Consider the following 22,576-nt stretch of genomic DNA (forward strand, 5'->3'; position numbering starts at 1 on the left):
GGGCGCCACTTCAGGGCAGAGTGAACCACGTGACGGCCGAGTCAGCGGCCGAGGCTCCCAACGTGGTTATTGGTACGTTCATGGTCAACTCCCATCCAGCTACAGTGCTTTTCGATACTGGTGCTACTCATTCTTTCATCACCAAGTCATATGTTGAGGAGCATAGTTTCTTTACCACTGCATTAAGGAAGTGTCTGCTAGTCTCTTCACCGGGAGGGGAGTTGAGATCCCATATTATTTGCCCCCAAGTCAGTGTAGCCATAAGGGGGGCAACGTTCAGTGCTGATCTGAGGGTGCTAGACACCAAGGGTATCAATGTGATTCTGGGAATGGATACTCTTGCCAAGTGGGGAGTCCGTATTGATTGTGCTCATCGGGCAGTTCACCTGACAGCATCTGATGGCCAAGAGGTGACAGTCAGTGCTTCAGAGCCTTCTGGATTTCTTCATCATATGGAGGCTAGACCCACGGACGGTATTCGCGTGGTGTCTGAATTCCCGGATGTCTTTCCGGATGATCTGCCAGGTATGCCGCCTGAACGCGCCATTGAGTTTTGTATTGATCTCTTGCCTGGCACAGCTCCTATTGCAAAGCGGCCCTACCGTATGGCGCCTATAGAGCATGAAGAAGTAAAGAAGACTATTGATGAGTTGCTAGCCAAGGGCTATATCCGTCGCAGCTTCTCTCCTTGGGCTTTTCCATTATTGCTGGTAGATAAGAAGGATGGCTCGAAGAGGATGTGTGTCGATTATCGGGAGCTGAATGCAGTTACTATCAAGAACAAGCATCCACTGCCCCGTATTGAGGATCTCTTCGATCTGCTTCGAGGTGCTCGTATATTCTCGAAGATTGATCTTCGTTCGGGTTATTTTCAGCTGAGGATCCGTCCTGGGGATATTCCGAAGACGGCATTCACCTGCAAGTACGGGCTATATGAGTATACGGTCATGTCCTTCGGCTTGACTAATGCCCCGGCTTACTTCATGCACCTGATGAACATGGTCTTCATGGATTATCTGGATGTCTTCGTGGTGATCTTTATTGATGATATTCTGATCTTCTCCAAGACAGAAGAAGAGCATGAGGAGCATCTGAGACTCGTGTTGCAGAGATTGAGAGAGCATCAGCTGTATGCCAAGTTCAGCAAGTGCGAGTTCTGGATTGACGAGGTTCCATTCCTCGGTCATGTTATCTCTCAGGGAGGCATTGCTGTTGATCCAAGCAAGGTGAAGGATGTGCTCGAGTGGGAGACACCGCAGACAGTGAAGGAAGTCAGATCTTTCTTGGGCTTAGCTGGATATTATCGGAGGTTCATTGAGAATTTCTCCAAGATCGCGAAGCCTTTGACTTCTTTGCTGGAGAAAAATGTGGCCTTCGTATGGACTGATGAGCGTCAGAGGGCCTTTGATGAGCTGAAGAAGAGGTTGACTACGGCGCCAGTCCTGACTCTGCCAGACCAGACGAAGAGGTTCACGGTATATTGTGATGCTTCGAAGGATGGTCTTGGGTGTGTTCTGATGCAGGAGGGCAGAGTGATTGCTTATGCTTCACGGCAGTTACGTCGGCATGAGCTGAATTATCCCACTCATGATCTTGAGTTAGCCGCAGTTGTGCATGCTCTGAAGATTTGGAGGCATTACTTGTATGGGCAGCGGTGTGATATCTACACCGATCACAAGAGCCTCAAGTACATTTTCACGCAGAATGAGCTGAACATGCGGCAGAGAAGATGGCTAGAGTTAGTCAAGGACTATGACCTGGAGATTCACTATCATCCGGGCAAGGCCAATGTTGTAGCAGATGCTTTGAGCAGAAGAAGTTATGTCAACATGGCCGTGGCTTTCCAGATGCCTCCAGAGTTATGCGAGGAGTTCGAGCAGTTGAGTCTGGGCTTCTTGCATCATACTTCCAGTGCAGCATTTGAGGCAGTACCGACTCTAGAGGCAGAGATCAGGCAGCATCAGAAAGATGATGAGAAGCTGCAGGAGATCCGTGAGTTGCTCAGGAAGGGCAAGGCTCCTCATTTCAGAGAGGATGATCAAGGTACTTTGTGGTACAAGAACCGGATCTGTGTGCCAGATGTGAAGGATCTTCGGAAGTTGATTCTGAGTGAGGCCCATGATACAGCATACTCTATCCATCCGGGCAGCACGAAGATGTATTATGATCTGAAGGAACGTTTCTGGTGGTATGGGATGAAGCGTTCAGTGGCAGAGTATGTGGCTATTTGTGACACCTGTCAGCGTGTCAAGGCTGAGCATCAGAGGCCAGCAGGTCTGTTACAGCCTTTGAAGATTCCAGAGTGGAAATGGGAGGAAATCACTATGGACTTCATTATTGGATTGCCTCGTACTCAGAAAGGGTACAACTCTATATGGGTAGTAGTGGATCGATTGACGAAGGTTGCTCACTTCATACCAGTGAACACTACTTACTCCGGTGCCAGACTTGCGGAGTTGTACATCTCTCGGATTGTCTGCTTGCATGGTGTGCCGAAGAAGATTATATCTGACAGAGGGTCTCAGTTCACTTCTCGTTTTTGGGAGCAGCTCCATGATTCGTTGGATACGAAGCTGCGTTTCAGTACGGCTTATCACCCTCAGACAGATGGGCAGACAGAGAGAACCAACCAAGTGTTGGAGGATATGCTGAGAGCTTGTGCCATTCAGTACGGTACTAGTTGGGATAAGTGCCTGTCATATGCTGAGTTCTCATATAACAACAGCTATCAGGCCAGTCTGAAGAAGTCTCCCTTCGAGGCATTGTATGGCAGAAAATGCAGGACTCCTCTCTATTGGGATCAGATTGGTGAAAAGCAGCTCTTCGGCCCTGAGATCATAGATGATGCAGAGCAGATGGTTCAGGTTGTGCGAGAAAATCTGAGGATTGCACAGAGCAGACAAAAGAGCTATGCTGATGGCAAACGGAGAGACCTGAATTTCAGTATCGGTGATTATGTATACCTGAAGGTGTCTCCGATGAGAGGAATCCGCAGATTTAATGTCAAAGGGAAGTTAGCACCTCGTTATGTGGGGCCATTCAAGGTGCTAGAGCGGAAAGGCGAAGTTGCTTATCGCCTAGAGTTACCTCTCAGTCTCTCAGGAGTTCATGATGTCTTCCATATATCTCAGCTGAAGAGGTGTTTGCGAGTACCCGAGGAACAGGCACCTCTGGATGGAGTGGATGTCCAGGAGGATCTGACCTATACTGAGCATCCGGTGAAGATTCTGGAGACGTCAGAGAGGGTTACTCGGAACAAACGCATCAGGATGTGCCGAGTTCAGTGGAGTCACCACAGTGAAGCTGAGGCTACATGGGAGCGAGAAGATGAGCTAAAGAAGACATATCCAGATCTCTTTGCTAGCCAGCCCAGCTAAATCTCGGGGACGAGATTTCTTTAAGGGGGTAGGGTATGTAACACCCTAATTTTAAATTTCAGTATTTATTAATAAATTAATTGGCTTTATTTAATTTTCTAAGGTTTAATGTGTTTAGTTGGCATTTAATCTAATTTTTGTTCCTAATTAATTAAAATTTATCATAGGTTTAATTTTTTTGTTGCATTCATGCTGGTGCATAATTTGATTTGAGTGTGGTTTGAATTCAAATTTAAATTTGAAATCAAACTTTGTTTGAATAAGAAATAGAAATAGAAAAGGAAAAAAAAACCTTAACCCGGCCCAACCCGCAGCCCACCTCTCTTCCCAGCCCAGCCCGCTCTTTCCCCTGCGGCACAGCCTTTTCCCTTCTCTTCCCGCATGCGGCCCAGCTCTGCACGGCCCACGCCGCAGGCCTGCCTCCCCCACGCTCGCGCAGCAGCCCGTCACCCCGCGTCGCCCCGCACGGGCCCGCCTGCCAGCGTGCGCCCGCTCCCACTCGCTGCCCCGTCTGGCCCACACGCCAGTTTCTTCTCCCTCCTCCCGCAACGCCCGCCCGCGATACTCGCCTGAGATCTCGCCGGCCTTCCAACCGCGGGCGCGCACGCCCAGATCTCCCCGCCGCCTTACAAATAGCCCCTGCGGCCCTCCGCGCCTGCCATCTCGCTCAGCCACGGCCGCCGTAACCCGAGCTTGCCTCGCCTGCGCCGCTCCGCCCTGCGCCGCTCCCCTGCTCCGCGTGGCCACGACGCTCCGCACCGCCGAGCCCCCCCCCGGAGCCGTGCACTAGCTCCGCCCGAGTCCCAGGAGGCTCCCCGAGCTCTCCTTCCTCGGCCTAGGCCCCTGCGGCGACCCGAAGTCACGCCGCACTCCATCGCCGGTGAGTAGGGCCGCCGTCGAATTCTCTCGGTTCCTTTAGTACTCCGGCCGCCCTGAGCCTCGCAATCTCTTCGCAGCCTCACCGCGCGCCGGTCAGTGGAGCCCAGAAGCCCGGATCTCTCCTCTGCAGCGACCTCCCCGAGCACCGCCGCGACTCGCCGCCGGTCCGCGACGCTGGGCCCCCTGCAGATCCTCCCTACTCGACACAGGCCCTCGGTGAGTATCACCTAGACCCGCCCCTTCTTTTGCGCTGGTAAATAGGACACATAGGCCACCTTGGCGTGCGGAACGCCGCTCACCGGCGGCCACGACCTGCAGAACCGCCATCGCCGCCGTATCCATGCCTCCGAGCCTTTCCCTAGCCCCGCCGATGCCACAGGTGGATTACGCGTGGTGCGTAGATCCTCCCTGGCCAAGACCTGCTCGTCTTCGAGCCCGGGAACGCCAGTTAGGCGAGCTCCGGCGAGCTCCCAGCCGCGCGCCGCCGCGGAGCAGAGAACTCCGGCACGTTCCGCCGCCGGCCACGCCCCAAAACGCCTGAGCCGTCCGATCCAGAACCCACGCTCAGGATTAGATCAAACATACCCCTTCGTCCAGAACCCTCCGATCGCGATCCAACGACCGAGATGCGAAGATACCGCTTCAGCCGATTCTTTTGCCAAAGAGCCCCCCAGCTTGCTTGAAATAAACCCGCCGTCCTAGCCTGCTCAAAAATATTTCTAACCAGGCCCAGTTTTTAGCTTTTAGGCCCCTGGCATTCCTGGTTTTTGTACCCGCAGTCCAGACAGGTAGTTTTTGTGAGTTAGACCTTAGATCTACCCAGTAATTACATTTCAGTCCCTAGTTTTTTGTAGAAAAGCCCCTGAAACTTCAGTTTTCTTACAAATAAGCCCCTGAACCTAGTTTTTAGCCTAGAATACGCGTTTTAGCTCCGTTTTTAGCATTCTTTTTATCCACGCGATCGTTGTAACGCGTAGAACAGTATTAGAGTAGTTAGTGCGCTGTTTTTATGTATTGATGTACTGTTTCTTAGCTTTTTGTTAGTGTTTGCTTGTATGCTTATTTTGTGCATTGTTTTGGCCATGTGTTCGTGAGTAGACGTTGATCCATCTGAGGAGCCCCAGTACCAGTACCCGAAGCAGCTGTCTTCCGAGCACTTTGAGCAGCAGCCAGAGCAGTACGAGGAAGGCAAGTATAATATGAACATCCTATCACCTTTAATTACAATTTCATTCTGCATTTTAATACTGTATGCCTATAAGGACATTCCTAGCCACTTCATATCCTTTATATATACCTTGGGTTGCATTTTGGTTAGTTGTGCTAGGTTGCTGCGCTACAACATATTCTGGTCCTTTTTAATTAAATTGATTAATGGATTACTTGAATTAAATTCTGAGAGTGGCACTCTGTGTGGCTTGAGTGGCTCACTTCTCGTTAAAATTGGTTTTGTTAGAAACATGGTTTAGGGGGCCAGCACGGTGCTTAGTGCTTGGTTGGCCACTCTCCATAAGGACCGGTTCATAGAGCGACAACCTGGGACAACAGCGCTACCACAAGACTGGAATGGGACGGTCTTGGCTTACTAATTAGGCCATTTTGGTTCGGGAGTAACTTACCGACGGGGCGAGGGAGTTCGCTCAGCGCTACCAGGACTACGAGGACTTCTAGGTGTTCGTCTCCCAGTCGACGTCCCTGTGGCACCCTGCTTCAGCTTCGGAGAGTCTTTATCGTATTTTGTACTTCGCTTCCGCTGTATCAGACATTTTGTCATTATTATAATAAATAACATTTGTATTCGTTTTATTATATCTTTTTACGTGATATGTGCTATGATATACTGTTCATTCTATTGTATATACGTGTGACTTGATCCTGGCACGTATATGATTGCTCGGTTTATGTTCTTTTATAAACCGGGTGTTACACAAATGCTACTAATGCTTTGCCCGAGCTTGCACCTTCTAGGGAAAAGGAATTGATGGATCAAGTGGCAAGCCTCAAGAGTAGTGTGGAGAATCTCTCAAGAGGAGAATACATCCACAAGGAGATTCTCTTCAACAATGCCCGTGACTATGGCAAGAGAGGTCTTGGTTCATTTCCGGAGCCAAACATAGCTACTACTCCTTCTCCGGAGATCAAGATTAGCTTCATCAAGGAAGTTGGTTCATATTGCCAACATTGCCAAGTCACCGGGCACCACACTAGGGAGTGCACTTTACCATCACGTCCTCTTCCTAATTTACCCAAGAATTACTCATCAATGTTTCAAAATAACCATTTTCTCTTGAGTAAAGTGAAGGGCAAGGTGAAGGCCCAATTCATTGGCAAACTCACTAAGGAGTCAAGAAGAAGCTCCCCAAGCAACTTTGGGTCCCAAAAGCTCTTGTCACACATGTGCAAGGCCCAAAGCTTGTTTGGGTTCCTAAAACTCAAAAGTGAAATCTCATGTGTGTAGGTGAACTACAAAGCCGGTGGAAAACATTGGGTACTTGATAGCGGTTGCTCTCAACACATGACCGGCAATGATAGCATGTTCACCACTCTTGAAGACCCCGGCGATCATGAACATGTCACCTATGGTGATAACTCAAGGGGAAAAGTTTTAGGTTTGGGTAGAATAGCAATTTCTAAAGATTTATCTATTTCTAATGTCTTGTTTGTAGAAGCACTTAGTTTTAATCTCATTTCTATTGCTCAATTGTGTGATCTTGGACTAACGTGTACCTTTGACAAGAATGGTGTTGTAGTAACTCATGAAAAAGACAAGTCATTGGTATTCACGGGGTTTAGGCATGGCAACATTTACTTGGTGGATTTCTCTTCAAAGCAAACAAGTACAATGACATGCCTCTTCACCAAGTCTTCTCTTGGGTGGCTTTGGCATAGAAGAATTGCTCATATCGGCATGAGCAACCTCAAGAAAGCCCACAAGAGAGGGATGATCACCGGCTTGAAGGATGTCACCTTTGACAAAAACAAGTTATGCAAAGTATGTCAAGCCGGGAAGCAAGTTGCAACACATCATCCCATCAAGACGATGTTGTCTACCTCCAAGCCGCTCGAGCTACTTCATATGGATCCTTTGGTCCAACTACATACAAGAGCATTGGTGGTAACATCTATTGCCTAGTAATCGTTGATGATTTTTCACGTTACACTTGGGTCATGTTTCTAGGCGATAAGGGTGAAACTCCGGAAATCTTCAAGACATTTGCAAGAAGAGCTCAAAGGGAGTACAACTCTCCGATAGTGAAGATCCGGAGTGACAACGGCACCGAGTTCAAGAATATGAAGATTGAAGAATGGTGCGATGAAGAGGGCATCAAGCATGAGTTCTCCGCCACCAACACGCCTCAACAAAATGGAGTTGTAGAAAGAAAGAACAAGACACTCATCACCCTAGCAAGAGCAATGTTGGATGATTATGGCACGTCTGAGAAGTTTTGGGCGGAAGCAATCAACACGGCGTGTCATGCATCCAACCGAGTGTATCCTCACTGACTCCTCAAGAAAACTCCATATGAGCTCATCACCGGGAGGAAACCAAATATATCCTACTTTCGAGTCTTTGGTTGCAAATGCTTCATCTATAAGAAGAAAAGGCTCGGTAAGTTTGAGAGTAGATGTGATGAAGGTTTCTTTCTTGGTTATGCATCAAACTCCAAAGCATATAGAGTATTCAATCAAACCTCCGGGTTAGTTGAAGAAACATGTGATGTAGAGTTTGATGAATATAATGGCTCCCAAGAGGAGGTTGTTGGCTATGAAAATATAGGTGATGAGGAGATTGACGAAGCTTTGAAGAAGATGTCCATTGGGGATATCAAGCCGGAAGAGGTGCATGAAGGCAATGATCAAGGGGGAGGACCTTCCTCATCTACACCAAGCACCTCCATGGCACCCCAAGTGGATGAAAATCAAGACAAAGATGATACACAACCTCAAGAAGATGTGCCAACGCCAACACCCCAAGTCCAAGAACAAGAGGAGCAAAATGTTCCACCACAAGCGCAAGTCACCCATGATCCACCCCAACAAGCATCCACGCAAGCACCGCTAGTGAAGCATGGTCGCATCTCCAAGGATCATCCAATTAGTCAAATCATTGGTAGTCCTTCCAAGGGAGTAAGAACTCGCTCCAAGCATGCTTCATTTTGCGAATATTACTCGTTTGTTTCTTGTATTGAACCCACTAGCATAGAGGAAGCGCTTGAGGACTCGGATTGGGTGATGGCCATGCAAAAAGAATTGAACAACTTCACCCGCAATGAAGTTTGGGTCCTCGAAGCTCCTCCGAAAGACAAGAACATAATCGGCACCAAGTGGGTCTTTCGAAACAAGCAAGATGAACATGGGGTGGTGATACGCAACAAAGCAAGACTTGTGGCAAAAGAGTTTTCTCAAGTCGAAGGTTTGGATTTTGGTGAAACTTTTGCTCCGGTCGCAAGACTTGAAGCTATCCGCATCCTTCTTGCTTACTCTTCACATCATAACATTAAGTTGTATCAAATGGATGTGAAAAGTGCATTCTTAAATGGCGTTATTAACGAACTTGTTTATGTTGAGCAACCTCCCGGGTTTGAAGATCCGAGGAATCCTAATCATGTTTATAGGTTGCACAAGGCACTCTATGGGCTCAAACAAGCTCCAAAGGCTTGGTATGAGAGGCTTCGTGACTTCCTAATCATGCAAGGCTTCAAGATCGGGAGGGTGGACACTACGTTGTTCACAAAAGACGTCAACGGGGATCTTTTCATTTGTCAAATTTATGTTGACGATATTATCTTTGGCTCAACTAATGATTTACTAAGCCATGAGTTTGCTACCATGATGTCTAGGGAATTCGAGATGTCCATGATTGGCGAATTAACCGTCTTCCTTGGTTTTCAAGTCAAACAAATGAAGGAATGGACATTCATCCATCAAGAAAAGTATACTAAAGATATCTTGAAGAAGTTCAAGATGGATGAGTGCAAGCCAATCAAGACACCCATGGCAACCAATGGGCATCTCGACTTGGATGTGGACGGTAAACCGGTTGATCAATCCCTCTATCGTTCTATGATAGGGTCTTTGCTTTACCTTACCGCATCTAGGCCCGATATAATGTTTAGTGTGTGCTTGTGTGCCCGCTTTCAAGCTAACCCAAAGGAATCACACCTTTCGGCTGTGAATAGAATCCTTCGGTATCTCACGCACACCCCTAGCATAGGCTTGTGGTACCCCAAAGGCGCTAGTTTAGATCTCTTGGGATACTCGGATTCGGATTTTGCCGGAAGCCGTGTGGATCGCAAGAGTACCTCCGGGGGTTGCCACTTGCTTGGGCGTTCTCTAGTTTCTTGGTCGAGTAAGAAGCAAAATTCCGTGGCTTTGTCCACCGCGGAAGTGGAATATATAGCGGCCGGTGCATGTTGTGCCCAAATTCTATATATGAAGCAAACCCTTTTGGACTTTGGTGTGAAACTAGATAGGATACCACTCCTTTGTGACAATGAAAGTGCCGTAAAAATTGCCAAGAATCCGATTCAACACTCTCGCACAAAGCACATTGATATTCGCAATCACTTCTTGCGTGATCACGAAGCCAAGGGGGACATTTCCCTTCAAGGTGTGAGATCCGATGAGCAATTGGCGGATATATTCACAAAACCTTTAGACGAGAATACTTTTGTAAGGCTAAGGAATGAGCTTAATGTTTTAGATGCGGCAAATGTCATGTAAGATTGCTATGTCATATAGAAAAATGCATACATATAGGACACTTGTCTAACCATGGTAAGATAGTGATGAGCAAGGGTTTAGCTAGATGTGGTGGTCCACTTGTTTTCCTCTAGGCTTGTAGAAAGGCTCATCATGAAGAAGCTTCCCGTGGGTTCAAACTTGACAAGTAGATCTTAATTTCTTGTTATGCATTTCTTGTCATATAGATGTGCACTTCATGTTTATTCTTTCTTTCGCATGTGGTTGTAGTTTGCATTATCATTGCATGCGTAAGGGTCACAAAGGAGATCACTTGATGAAAATGAGACTTGTTTCAAATACAAGATCTTAATTCATGAAAAGTGAAAAGAGCAAAGTGTTAGGTGCGTTATTGCCTAGTGAGTCATGTCATAATGAGTTTGAAGCTCTCTATCTTCAATATTCCTATGACAAGGCTCACACATTTTATTTGGCGCTTTATCTCGCTCTTGCGGCTTTTCCTTGTGTTTGAAAAGAAAATTATTTAAGCTAGTGAGCTATCCTATTTGTTTTGAGGGGTAAAGTCGCCTATGCAAGTCCATTAACTTGAGTTTATTTGAATTTTATAAGTTTATTGGACTTAGCATAGAAGAGTGAGCTGAGTGAGGGGTTTTTGGCTTCACCGGTTAAACCGACGCTCAACGGATCTATACCCATCGGTTTAACCGGCGTTACTAAGTTGTGTGTCAGCTCAGTCAGTTTCAGGCGTTCAACCGGCGTATACAAAAGTGACAGCATCGGATCAACCGGTGAACGTAACACAGATCAGACCTGTCAATCAACCGATGTTAGCATCAATCAACCGGCGAGTTCAAATTGCATATCATCGGATCAACCGGCGTTCAGATGGATTTCTGCAGGAGTCTCGGGTGAACTAAACCGATGCAATCGACCGGCGTTCTAAACCTAGTCATCGGTTTAACTGGCGTACCCGATCGCCCTAGCTCACGCCGCTACACATCCACGCCACCGCAGCCGCCCGTTCCACGCCGCCGCCGTCGCCCGCTCCACTTGCCGCCGGCCCGAGCCGCCGCCGCATGTCTTCCTCGACGCCGCGCGCCCTCTCCGCAGCGCATCCAACGCCGCCCACCTGCGCTGCCCGCGCGCGCCTCCACCGCCACGCGCCGCCGTGTGTCTCCGCGCCGCCCCCACGCGCTCAGAGTCGCAGCTCCCACACGTCGAGCAGCCCACGCAGCCGCGCCGCCTTCGCTTTCTCACGCCGTAGCCGCCGCCGCTTCACGCACGCAAACTATTCGAGGGTTTGCCCGCGCCGCTTTTCGCACCACTCGCGCGCCACGTTCTTGCCTTCGCCAGTAGAGATGGGTCGCAAGAAGAGGAAGGGGAAGGAAGTCGTTGTCGAGAAGCCAGTCCGCAAGCGGACTCGCGCAGAGAGAGAGGCCGAGAGGGCCGAGTTGGTGGCCAAGGCCGCCGAGGAGCAGGCGTCAGGCCGTGCTCGCCCGTTCGCGATCAGGGATCCGCCAGCCAGGGGTAGGGCCAGAGGCCGAGGTATGGGCCGAGTCAGAGGTGCGAGGGCCACCAGAGCCACGACTGAGGCAGCAGCAGCAGAGTCAGATCGTTCACTATCAGCTGCAGAGTCAGATGCAGATACAGAGGCAGAGCAGTCTCAGGGGCAGAGCACTCCAGAGTCACCGACTCTACGACGGTCTGGCCGCACTTGGCAGATGTCCCCAGCATCAGAGACTTCGCCAGCGACCGAGCGTCGCACTGGACCAAGGACGCGAGGAGGTCACCAGCCACAGGAGCCTCGCAGGTCCGCAGCAGTAGCAGCAGCAGCAGCAGCTCGTAGAGCCGAGGCCCTAGAGGCCGAGCGCGCAGTGTTCCGTATGGACACTGTTGTGCGTCTGGAGCCAGGTGTGCTGCTCCAGAACTTGACCAAGGCCAATACGGCGAAGGTCAAGAGGCTCAGGTGGAGTGTTCAGGAGGAGGACTGGTTCCCCGTGACCCGTGACAGCAGGGTTGACCGTAGGTTCTGGACGCTTCTTCAGGCTAGTTTCTACGAGACCTACCAAAGGCGGGGCCACAGGATCTTCCCGCACAGAGTGCTTGACTGGGTGTCACTGAGGACAGCCGCAGGGGGAGCAGACGTCAGAGAGCACTTCGCTCACTTCAGGGGCCTGCCCAGGTTACTCCAGATTGAGCAGAACAGAGTCTTCTATGCCATGGCCTGGATTGCTCCCGAGCGTCGAGCAGTACACTTTGTTTTTGGAGGCCAGGTCTTTGGTTTGTCGAGAGCGACGATAGCAGGGATTCTCGGAGTTGACTTAGTTGACGTCTCCCTGCACGAGATGGTTTACGGAGATGCAGATCCACCGCGCAGAGCGATGATTGGCGGGATTGCACCTTCTCACGAGGCGATCTCTCAGTGCTTCCGCCAGCCGTTCCCTGCCTCCTACGCCAGAGTTCCCAGCCTGCTGACCCTAGAGGCATACGCAGTACACATGGCACTCCGGAGGACTTTGCTACCGAGGAGTGGCTACCCATAGGGGTTTACAGGTTTGCAGCAGCTCCTGCTTCTACACATCCTCACTCACGAGCCGTTTGATATAGTTGACTTCATCTTGGCTGAGATCGAGGATGTTATCACCGACGGGATGGGTGTTGTGCGTCAGTTTCCCTTTGCACACTGGATAAGCTATATATGTTCTATGATTGTGCCAGCAGAGTCACCCATCAGCGCTCCCTACCGTCACGACGAGGCTCCCCGGTTCCCAGTATACTGTCCGACAGCACCCCAGGACCGAAGGAGAGGCAGACAGGCCGAGAGAGCTGCCATGGCACAGTTGTCCCCAGAGGCACAGGCCCGAGTGGCACAGGAGGACGAGGCACTGCTAGCCGCCGAGGCACAGCTTCCCGGAGGAGAGGATGAGATACACTGGTCTGAGCTTGAGTCAGACTCCTCCGAGGACGTGGAGTACTTCCCTGCAGCAGCCCCAGCTAGTCACGACCACGAGGCAGGGGGGTCAAGAGAGCCAGCCCCAGAGTCAGCCACTGCTGCTACAGTCTCTGAGTCCCAGGTGTCTCAGCCGTCCGAGCTCACCGCACTTCTACAGCAGCTCGTGACTCAGCAGAGAGAGGACCGGCTTGCACAGGAGGAGGCCAGGAGAGCCCATGAGGCTCAGCTTGCTGCTATACAGAGGGAGGCCGCCCGAGAGCGGGCTGCGACCGAGGAGCGTTTTGTCGGGCTTATTGACAGAGTCTCTCAGAGGACAGACGCTCAGTTCCAGCAGATGCAGCAGGGCATGATGGCGATGTTCGGGATGATCTCACAGCTTTACTCTCACACCGGACTCGCCCCGCAGCAGCCAGGACAGCCAGGCCTTCAGGGTGTTGGAGCACCTCAGCTTGCAGTCACACCAGCTCCAGCCCCTACTGCAGCTCCAGCTACCTCAGCGACACCGGAGACCACGTTCTCGATGTCCGCACTACTTGGGTCTGCCGGTCGTCCACTGTTCTCACCACTGCCAGCGACTTCACTCTTCCAGGAGTCTCCTTCAGCAGTCCAGTCAGTCGCCCTCCCCGTCGTACCACAGACACTACCTTCAGGGGGAGGAGGAGAGGGTTCTTTGCTTCAGCAGTCAACACAGCCGGCAGCTTCAGCACTCACTACTTCAGATGTTGACACATCTTCTGCTGAGCCGGTTACTACTTCTACGGACCCTCTTCCAGGTAGTGCCAGCACGAGAGCCTCGACTACAGCTACACCCCCAGTCAGTTCAGATCCAGCAGGCAATACTGACCAGCAGCTCCCATCTGTCACCGAGGGTTCACCGTCTGACGACGACGACGACGACGACGATGACGACCCGGACCGCTTCCTTGTCGTGCCACGACAGCCGGATCAGTAGCTCGCCTTTTTGGTGCTTTGACGCCAAAGGGGGAGAGAGAGTCAGGGGGAGGGTAGAGTTAGAGAGAGCTCGTAGTTATCAGGACCTTGATGTTTTATTATCTCATTTAGTGTTAGTTCATGGATATGTACATTTGTCGTTTGAGTATGCTGTGGTTTGAGACATATCTATGGATTTCGTTTGAGCCGTTGAGCTCTTTGGTCCTTTTTCGAGTTTGCTTGTGTTTATTCTTGCTTTATCTTTCTCGCTCTCTCGTTATTTATGTTTGTGTTGTCATCAATCACCAAAAAGGGGGAGATTGTAAGCATCTAGGCCCTCAAGGTATGTTTCGGTGATTAATGACAACCATTATTGTGACTAATGAGTTTGTGCAACTTAATAGATCATTATCGCTCATTTGATCATATGTCAGAAGAGGCCCCTAAATTTCATTATTCAAAAAGGCGATCTCGGTATTCAACTCAATTATATGTCAAGACTAAGGATCTTTCTAGTCCTAAGTGTCATAAGGTTGAGAAGGACACTTAGGTTAGTATAGGTTTTATAGTTTTGTAGTGATCGCACTATTAAGAGGGGTTAAGGCCAAGTAACTTGAGCATGGACATGGTCAATCAAAAATGGATGCACACTATGGTCACTGAGGTTCATAGAAGTTCAAATAAGTGGCTTTCAACTTATATCTCAAGAATATTTGGATTTTATTCAAGACTCAAATCAGAAAAGGCAAAATCAGAAAAAGTCTTTAACACCGGTTTAACCGACGCTCTCCCTTTTCTATACGTCGGTTAAATGAAGTCAGCAGAGTCTGGATAAGTCAATACACCGGTTAAACCGACGTGTTTGAATTTAACGTCGGTGCATTAGTCCAGAGTTGGTTTTTCCAGGGTAATTCAAGTTCTATATACCGGTTAAACCGACGCTGTTTGAAATGAGACGTCGGTGCAATTGACCAGTGAGATGGTTTTTCCATGGATTTCTGAAGTTGTACTCACCGGTTAAACCAACGCTGGTTTTGAGTTAACGTCGGTGCAGTTGTCCAGAGACTTGGTTTTTCAGTTGATCAGTGGACAACTACACTCACCGGTTAAACCGATGATACGTCGGTTAATCTGCCCAAGTTGTAACGGCTAGTTTTCAGAAGGGGCAGTTTACATTCATCGGTTAAACCGACGATGACTATTGGAGGTACGTCGGATTAACCGGCGCTACGCAGTTTTCTGGCAGCTTTTCTCCAACGGCTCTATTCGTGCGAGCTGCCTATATATACCCCTCCAATGGGTCATTTTGCAACTCTTGACACCAGGCAACATCCAAACACTCATACTATAGTCAAGAGCCACTTTGAGCTTCATCTTTCACATACTTGTTCATCCAATCAATCAAGAAGCAAGATTAATGACTTGAGTAAAGAGAAGCTTGTGTGCATCCGTTCTTGGTGATCGGTTCTTGCTCAAGTGAAGGCCCTAGCTTGTTACTCTTGGTGATTGGCATCACCTAGGCGATCTTGGTGATCGAGGTGTTTCTCGCGGAGCTTGCCAAGGATTGTGGGAGCCCGGAGAAGAAGATTGTACGTGGCTTGATCTCCACCACGCCGGGATGGTGAACGGAGACTCTTAGTGAGCGCTCTCGTCTCGGTGACTTGGGAGGTGACAAGACTCTTTGTGAGTGTCACAACGTGGATTAGGGGTGTGTGCCAACACATCGATACCACGGGAAAAAATCCGGTCGTCTCTTGTCCACTCTCCTTATTCAAGCATTTTCTTTCATGCAATTTATTCATGTGCTTGACTTAGAGATCATAACTTAGCTCTACCTTACTAGGCTTTACTTCTTATTTTATCTCTCATAGCTTGTGTAGGTAGCTTAGTTATCCGGTTGGTGAATTGGTGCCTTACTAGCATTGCATAGGTTAAGGTTGCTTAATTGTGTTTTAGAATTTGAAAAAGGCCCAATTCACCCCCCCTCTTGGTCCATCAATCCTTTCACCCGGCATACCCCTCAAGCGGAGAACCCTAGTGAATAAATTAGAGGCCACATGCCTGAAGAAAAACCAAGCAGAGTAGGGAAACGGGACGGGGGTAGGCTCGAACCATGGCCTACCGCCGCAATGGCCGGGTGGAGCGCGCGAACTGGGCGAGGGCGCAGGAGAGGGAGGAGAGCCTCATGGCGGCGATGGTGTGGAGAGCATGGGAAGGGAGGGAGGGTGCGCCCTAGGGTTTGGTCTCTGATCCTCCGGTGATCGCGCGGGAGGGTGGTGAACCAATGAGGGATGAGTCGGCGGTTGGCGGCAGAGGCGGCGGCAGATGCGGCTACTTCGTTCTCGTTTAACGGGCGGGTCGACACGTCGAAGATTTGGATTATACCGGCTTGAGCATGTTAAGCTGCGATTAAGAAGAAGCAGCTACTGCTGAGACAAAGGTGGGCTTGCTGCAAATTATATGGAAAGAAGGCCTCGTATTTGACCCATAAGCTAAGTGAAAGCCCATAGACCTTTAACTCAACGTACGACGTCGACGTGGACCAAGAGAATTGGGCCACTAATCATCAGCATAAACTCATGGAAACCCCAAAACACAGGGCATCAGAAGAAACTCAAAACATAAGCCCAAGAACCTGCTTGTCCAAAACTCCAGAAACCTGATCCGAGATGAAACTAGTCAGTGATGCAACACAGACTCCCCAAGAACTTCGAGCTGGAGCATAGGCAGGAATTTGGAAACCAAAGGGCGAAGAAGAAAATATTGTTTGTTTCTTTTGAAGAAAATATCTTTACCATCCGGGAACCGATGGTTTGACTCACCATTATCCACTAAACCGCTTGTCGAATTTGTTTATCAGTTTATGTGGTTCAGGGCATGGGTTGGAAAGAAGCAGCTCCATTCCTATTTTGTGCGTGAACCGCAAGGTTATTTGGTTCCATAGGCAGATTTAAAAGGGTGGGCCAAGCCCCACCTGACCCACCCTAAGATGTCCATATGACCTTATATGAGCTATGTCCATATGGCCTTGTATGGGCTATAGTGGGCTCTGGCTCCCATTGGCTCACAAAATTTCCATTAGTTAGTTAAATAGCAATTTAAAACTGTTTATTAGTTTAGCAGCTCAATTAACAAAGACTGGCCTCTGCTCAGCGTCAGCACTTCAGCAACCGGGAGTCGCGACTACCCCGAAACCGCGCGTCGGCTACTGCCGGCCAGCGGCGGCGTGCCTATGCCCCGCGGCAAGTTGAGCATGAGTCCGACGGCAACCACCGCAGAAAGCTGGAGCGCTTCTGCTGTGCTACCGTGCTGCGACTGCGCGAAGCTTATTCTACAGTCAACCGTGAGTTTCTAAACTCACGGTCGACTCCACCGACTCGCCCAGCGCAAAAGTGACTCAACTCCTCCTTCCCCTTTTCTCGTTTTTTTCCCAAGCACTCGCTGCTCCTTCTCCTCTTCCATTTTTCTTCTCTTCACTTCTCCTCCCTGGCGCTCGCCGCCTGGGCCCGGTCGCCCCCGCCGCGGCCTCCCCAACCTCTGCGCGCCGCCCCTCCTACCTCTCTTCGACGGCACGACGACCGGCTCTGCAGCGGCGCCGAATCCGCGGCGGATCCACGCCGGAGCGGTGCGCCCGGGCGGGGCCGCGGCGGCGGAGCGGCACCGCGAGCCAGCGGGGATGTGGTGCGCGCGGCGGGGGAAGCGACGGCGGATCAGCGGCGGCGATAGCGGGGGAGCGGCGTGCGGCTGGGCGGCGACGCTGGATCTACGGCGGCGGTAGCGGATCGGCGCCGCTCCGGTGGCGCGCGGCGGATCCGCCATCGCCATCGCTAGTTTTTTTTTATTCTTTTTTCTGATACAATTTTTTACCTGAGTTTTTTATTTTGGATGTAAATTTTTTCTCTTCAATTTTTTCCAATTTATTTCGTAAATAAATTTTCTCCTGTTATTTTCTTTTCTATTTTTTCAATTTTTTCTTGAAATTTTTTCACCCTTTTACTAATTTTTTTCTTGAAAAAAATTCTCTCTCCAAATTTTCTTTTTGATTTTTTTTGTTAGAAAATAATAAACATTACTAAAAATGAAAAAAAAAACTAACAGTCAGAAGATCTACCGTAGGGAGAGTCTCCCTACAGTCGACCCTAAACTGGTGTTACCCCTGCGACTGCGAGCTTCGACAGCGTCGTGCGCTAACGGGCCGGTGCGTCACGCGGCGGGGCCCTCTGGCCTTGTCAGCTCGGCTGGTCACCAGTCAGGACCCAGAGCCCAAGACAAGATTCGCGTTGCCACTGCGATTTTGCAAGCAACTACTTATCGTTAAGTTCAAAAAAAATCTACCAAATGACAAGCAAGAAAACCAGCAAGGGTAGCTTGTACAATATGATTATAAATTTGCAATTGGTAGCTGTTATTTCTGGATTGGCCAGCAAGATCATTAGTGTTGCTGAGTTATTTATGGTTGATCTCTTTCTATGTTTCTCGGTCGATTACTCGATTTTCTATATTTTTGTACTATTACACAAAGAGGAAAGATGCTGTGTGATATCTCAACCCAAAGTCTTAATAAGATTAATAGGATACTCATACTAACAAGTTGCAATTTTTTTTCCGAAAGCCGATCTCAGACAGTCTCTGTTCTAGAAAATCTATCAGATGTAAGCAGATCCGGTCTCGAGAACGCGAGACGTTACATGCTTATGTATCGTAAAACTGATGAAATCCAGATGCATATATATATATATATATATATATATATATATATATATATATATATATATTCTATCGTTGAGTGATAGCAACTAAAAAAGTAGAGAGAGAGAGAGTTTGACAAGAAGGGGTTTGTGTTTGATGAGGCGCCATGCTTGCTGGATGAGGTCTGCAGGAACTGAAGAGAAATCTGGCTCGTTCCAGGGGTTGGACGATCCAGGTTGCGATAATCTGGAGCTGTTTTTTCTGTTCGTGACCTTTGCTTGTTAAGGCCAACTGTACATTCATGCTACATTTTTCTTCTTCTTTCTTTCTCCCAGCGAGATTAAGGTCTCGTGCTGAGGTCGGGTTGACATGTGGTAGTTGATTCTACCTGGAAGAACTACATGTGCACAGTTATTTTGAGTCATTTCTAACAAATTTCAGACAATTTTCATAAATTTTTATAGTGTGAACGCGATGATTTATTTTCAGGGTACGACTTTTGACATGGAGCCCACGTGTAGATCTAGTCACACTGTTTTGCACATAGTAGTTGCCAGTCATACTGAGTCATCTCTAATAAATTTTAGCCAATTTTGATAAAATTTTATAATGTGAACGCGAGATTTTATTTTCAGGCTTCGGCTCTTGACGTGGAGTCCATATGTAGATCTAGCCACACTACTTTGCACATAGTAGCTGCCAGTCATACTGAGTTATCTCCAACAAATTTCAGTCAATGTTGATAAAATTTTATGGTGTGAACGCGAGATTTTATTTTAAGGATCTGGTTCTTAATGCGGGGTTCATATTTATGTACTGTTTGTATAAAGGATTCATTTCAATTTAATCTTCTATTAGGGTTAGATGGGATTGTTTGGTTTGATTTTTTACATATTGTGGGATAGTTTGAAGTAGTTTATATCGGCATATTTAATAAAAACAATTTGATGCGGTTTTGGTATTGCACTGATCTCCAACAGTGCCCCCGTCCCGACCTTCCTCCTCACTGACTGATCGATGAACCGCGTCTTCTTCTCCAGAGTGCGGAAGCGCAAGGGACGTCCAAGCGCAAGAGGGGCGGTGGCACCGAGGCCCCTCGTATGAGGGTCCGGATTATATCGGCCGCCTTCCGCACGAAGTAGAACCTATCGATCCGCTTTTTTGATGCTCGGCACCATCGTGCAGATGCGGGTCCTCCTGCGGGTAGAATATCGGATCCGCATCCGCATCGGTCGGGTTGGAAATCCGCGTTGTATCACAAATGTTGAGAAGTGCACAGTTGCAACAATTCGCTGTGTGGGAGTTGACCTCGAGAGGGTACTGGCACTTTTTCCTGCAAAACGGGTTGCATTCCCCTTCAAGTACCTCAGGCTACAGCTGACCATTCACAGGCTACGACGAGTTGATTTCCAACCACTCATCGACAAGGTGGCTGGGAGATTGAGCTCCTGGCAAGGGCGCCTGCTAAGCATTGCGGGACGTAACACGCTAGTCAAGACAACGCTCTCCTCTCAACCAATCTATTTTCTATCTGCACTCAGGGCTTCTGATGAGGTGTTCGATGAAATTGACTCAAGGCGCAGAAGATTTCTTTGGACTGGCCTTGAAAGGATTTCATGAGGCAAATGTAAGGTCAATTGGCGTAGATGCAACAGGCCGACTAAGCTAGGAGGGCTTGGGATTCTTGACCTTAGGAAGTTTGCGTGGGCGCTACGGATTCGTTGGCTTTGGCACTATTGGAAGAGCAACAGCAAGCCTTGGGTAGGAATGGAAATCCCATGCGATGAAATTGACCGACAATTGTTCAATGCGTCCACCACAATCACTATTGGGGATGGAAGTAAGGCCCATTTCTGGCAGTCAGCGTGGCTGGAAGGCCAAGCACCAAAAGACTTGGCTCCTAACTTATTTGCCTCCAGTAAAAAAAAGCGCTTATCAGTTAGAGTTGCGATTCAGGATAACTCTTGGGTGCGGAACATCAGGATTCCACTGCTCACCTCTCAGCAGCATTTTGTGGAGTTTGTCAATCTTTGGACACGGCTGCAATCTGTTGAGTTACGTCCAGGGGTACCGGATCAAATCTAGTGGAAGCTAAGTGCAAACAGAGAGTACTCCACCAAATCAGAGTACATGGCTCAATTTTTGGGTGCCATGGACACGAATCTGGATTAGTTGATATGGAAAGCGTGGGCGCCACTAAAATATAAAATTTTCGCTTGGCTAGCCTACCAGAACCGGTTGTGGACTGCAGATCGGCTTGAAAGGAGGGGGTGGCCGAACCAGAAGAAGTGCCCGCTATGTAGACATACGGATGAGTCAGCTCTGTATTTATTTGTGCAATGTCGTTACACCGGACGTCTTTGGACCGAGCTTGGGGCTAGTGTACCTGCAGCAGCCGCAAATATGGCTTCCTGGGATACTAGCGCAGTCTAATGGTGGAAGGTGGCAAGTGCTTCGACTGAACTGTCACCTAAGACAATGCGATCGCTTTTGTTGCTCATTTCTTGGGAAATTTGGAATGAGAGGAATGGAAGAATCTTCCGACACAAAGAGTCCTCGCTCCTAACGTTGCTTGCAAAAATCAAGGAGGAAGCCCGTGCCTGGCGCTTGGCAAGAGCTAAATGCCTGAGTGAATTATGGCCTGGAGATTAGAGTAGCTCTCATCTTTTTTTCTCTCTTTTGGGCTTAGGCCTTTAGCTTTGTTCTCACTCTTCTTTATTAATATATGAACGGCAAAACTCTTGCCGGTTCGTTTTTTTTTTAAAGAAAAACTGCTAGAATTGCCAAGTGATGTTGAAGCCACCGCTGCCGTGGCCAGCGCATTGACAACGGCATATTCATACTGGGCTGTTGCAGTCAGCCGGGGAAGCAGGTGCGTCGCTAGGCCATTGAGCACCACGTCGTGCTCATGGCGCCTGCGGTGGCTCTTGAGGGCGGGGAGCGGTCCGCCAGACTGTCGTCGCCGTCCCACGCATCGAACCAGACGGATGGCAATACACGCCCGCCGCCCGCGATGACTTCACCGCTTGGGAGGAATACAACCGTGCGAGCGGTGAGTTAGCTTCAGCAGCAAGCAGGTGCTCTGCAATTTCTTCAAGTCCTGGATTCCAGACCCTCCACTATCCAGCCGACAGGTCATGTAGTACAGTCGACGGGGAGAGCAAAAGCCAGAAGGATCAGGCCGTAGCAACACCAGAGATCTCAAGCTGAAAGCCAGAGTGCGGACACGTTGCCTCTGGTTCCATCACAAGCGCCCCTGTCGCACGAGCAATCGACATGCTAACGGATCAGCCCTCCCGCAGCACACCGGCTTCTGCTTCGGTTCTTCCCCGTCGGTCCGTCCACTCCAGACTCCAGCCACCGCCCTCCCTTCAGCCGGCTGTCCTCAAGGGCGGCGTCCCCGCGGGACGGACGCGACGCACGGGCGCACAGCCGGTCGCCGATGGCCGCACACACAAGCTCAGGGCAGCGGTGCAGTGCAAGCTGTGGGTGGCGTAGCCAAGGCCAGGCGCCACGGTCCAGGCGGCCTACTCGAGCACGCGAAGCCGCTTAGGGGCACGACGAGGCTACAGCTGCCGCCGGCCGGGCGCGTCCGAGCCTCCTCCGAGGAGACGACAGCCTTTCACCTTTAAGCTCCGCGGCGGCGGAGGACGACTGGACGATGCCCCTGCGGAGGTTTTCTTTTTTAAGCTGCAGAGCCACATTTAGTGCGTAGGGCAACGGCCCATCAAACACCTGGGCAACGGCTCATCAATCACCTCCGAGGAAACGCGGTTTTTTATTTTTATATTCTTTAAAAATATTTTTACAAAAATATATTTTTAGTTTCATAATTTACAATTTTATACCCCTACAACCCTCTGTGTAGGCATGCATCAGGTGACGTCGTCAAGCTAACAAGACAGAGCAACGAGCACATGCTCCGGCCGGTGCTTGCTCCGCGCCGTACTTGCAGCCGGTGCTTGCTCCGCGCCATACTTGCACGGTTGCGCGCTCGCCTGTCTCGGCAGGGCACGGGACCAGGAGTTGCCGGAACTTCATAATA

Source organism: Panicum virgatum, chromosome 5N (genome assembly GCF_016808335.1).
Source record: "Panicum virgatum strain AP13 chromosome 5N, P.virgatum_v5, whole genome shotgun sequence".
NCBI lineage: Eukaryota > Viridiplantae > Streptophyta > Magnoliopsida > Poales > Poaceae > Panicum > Panicum virgatum.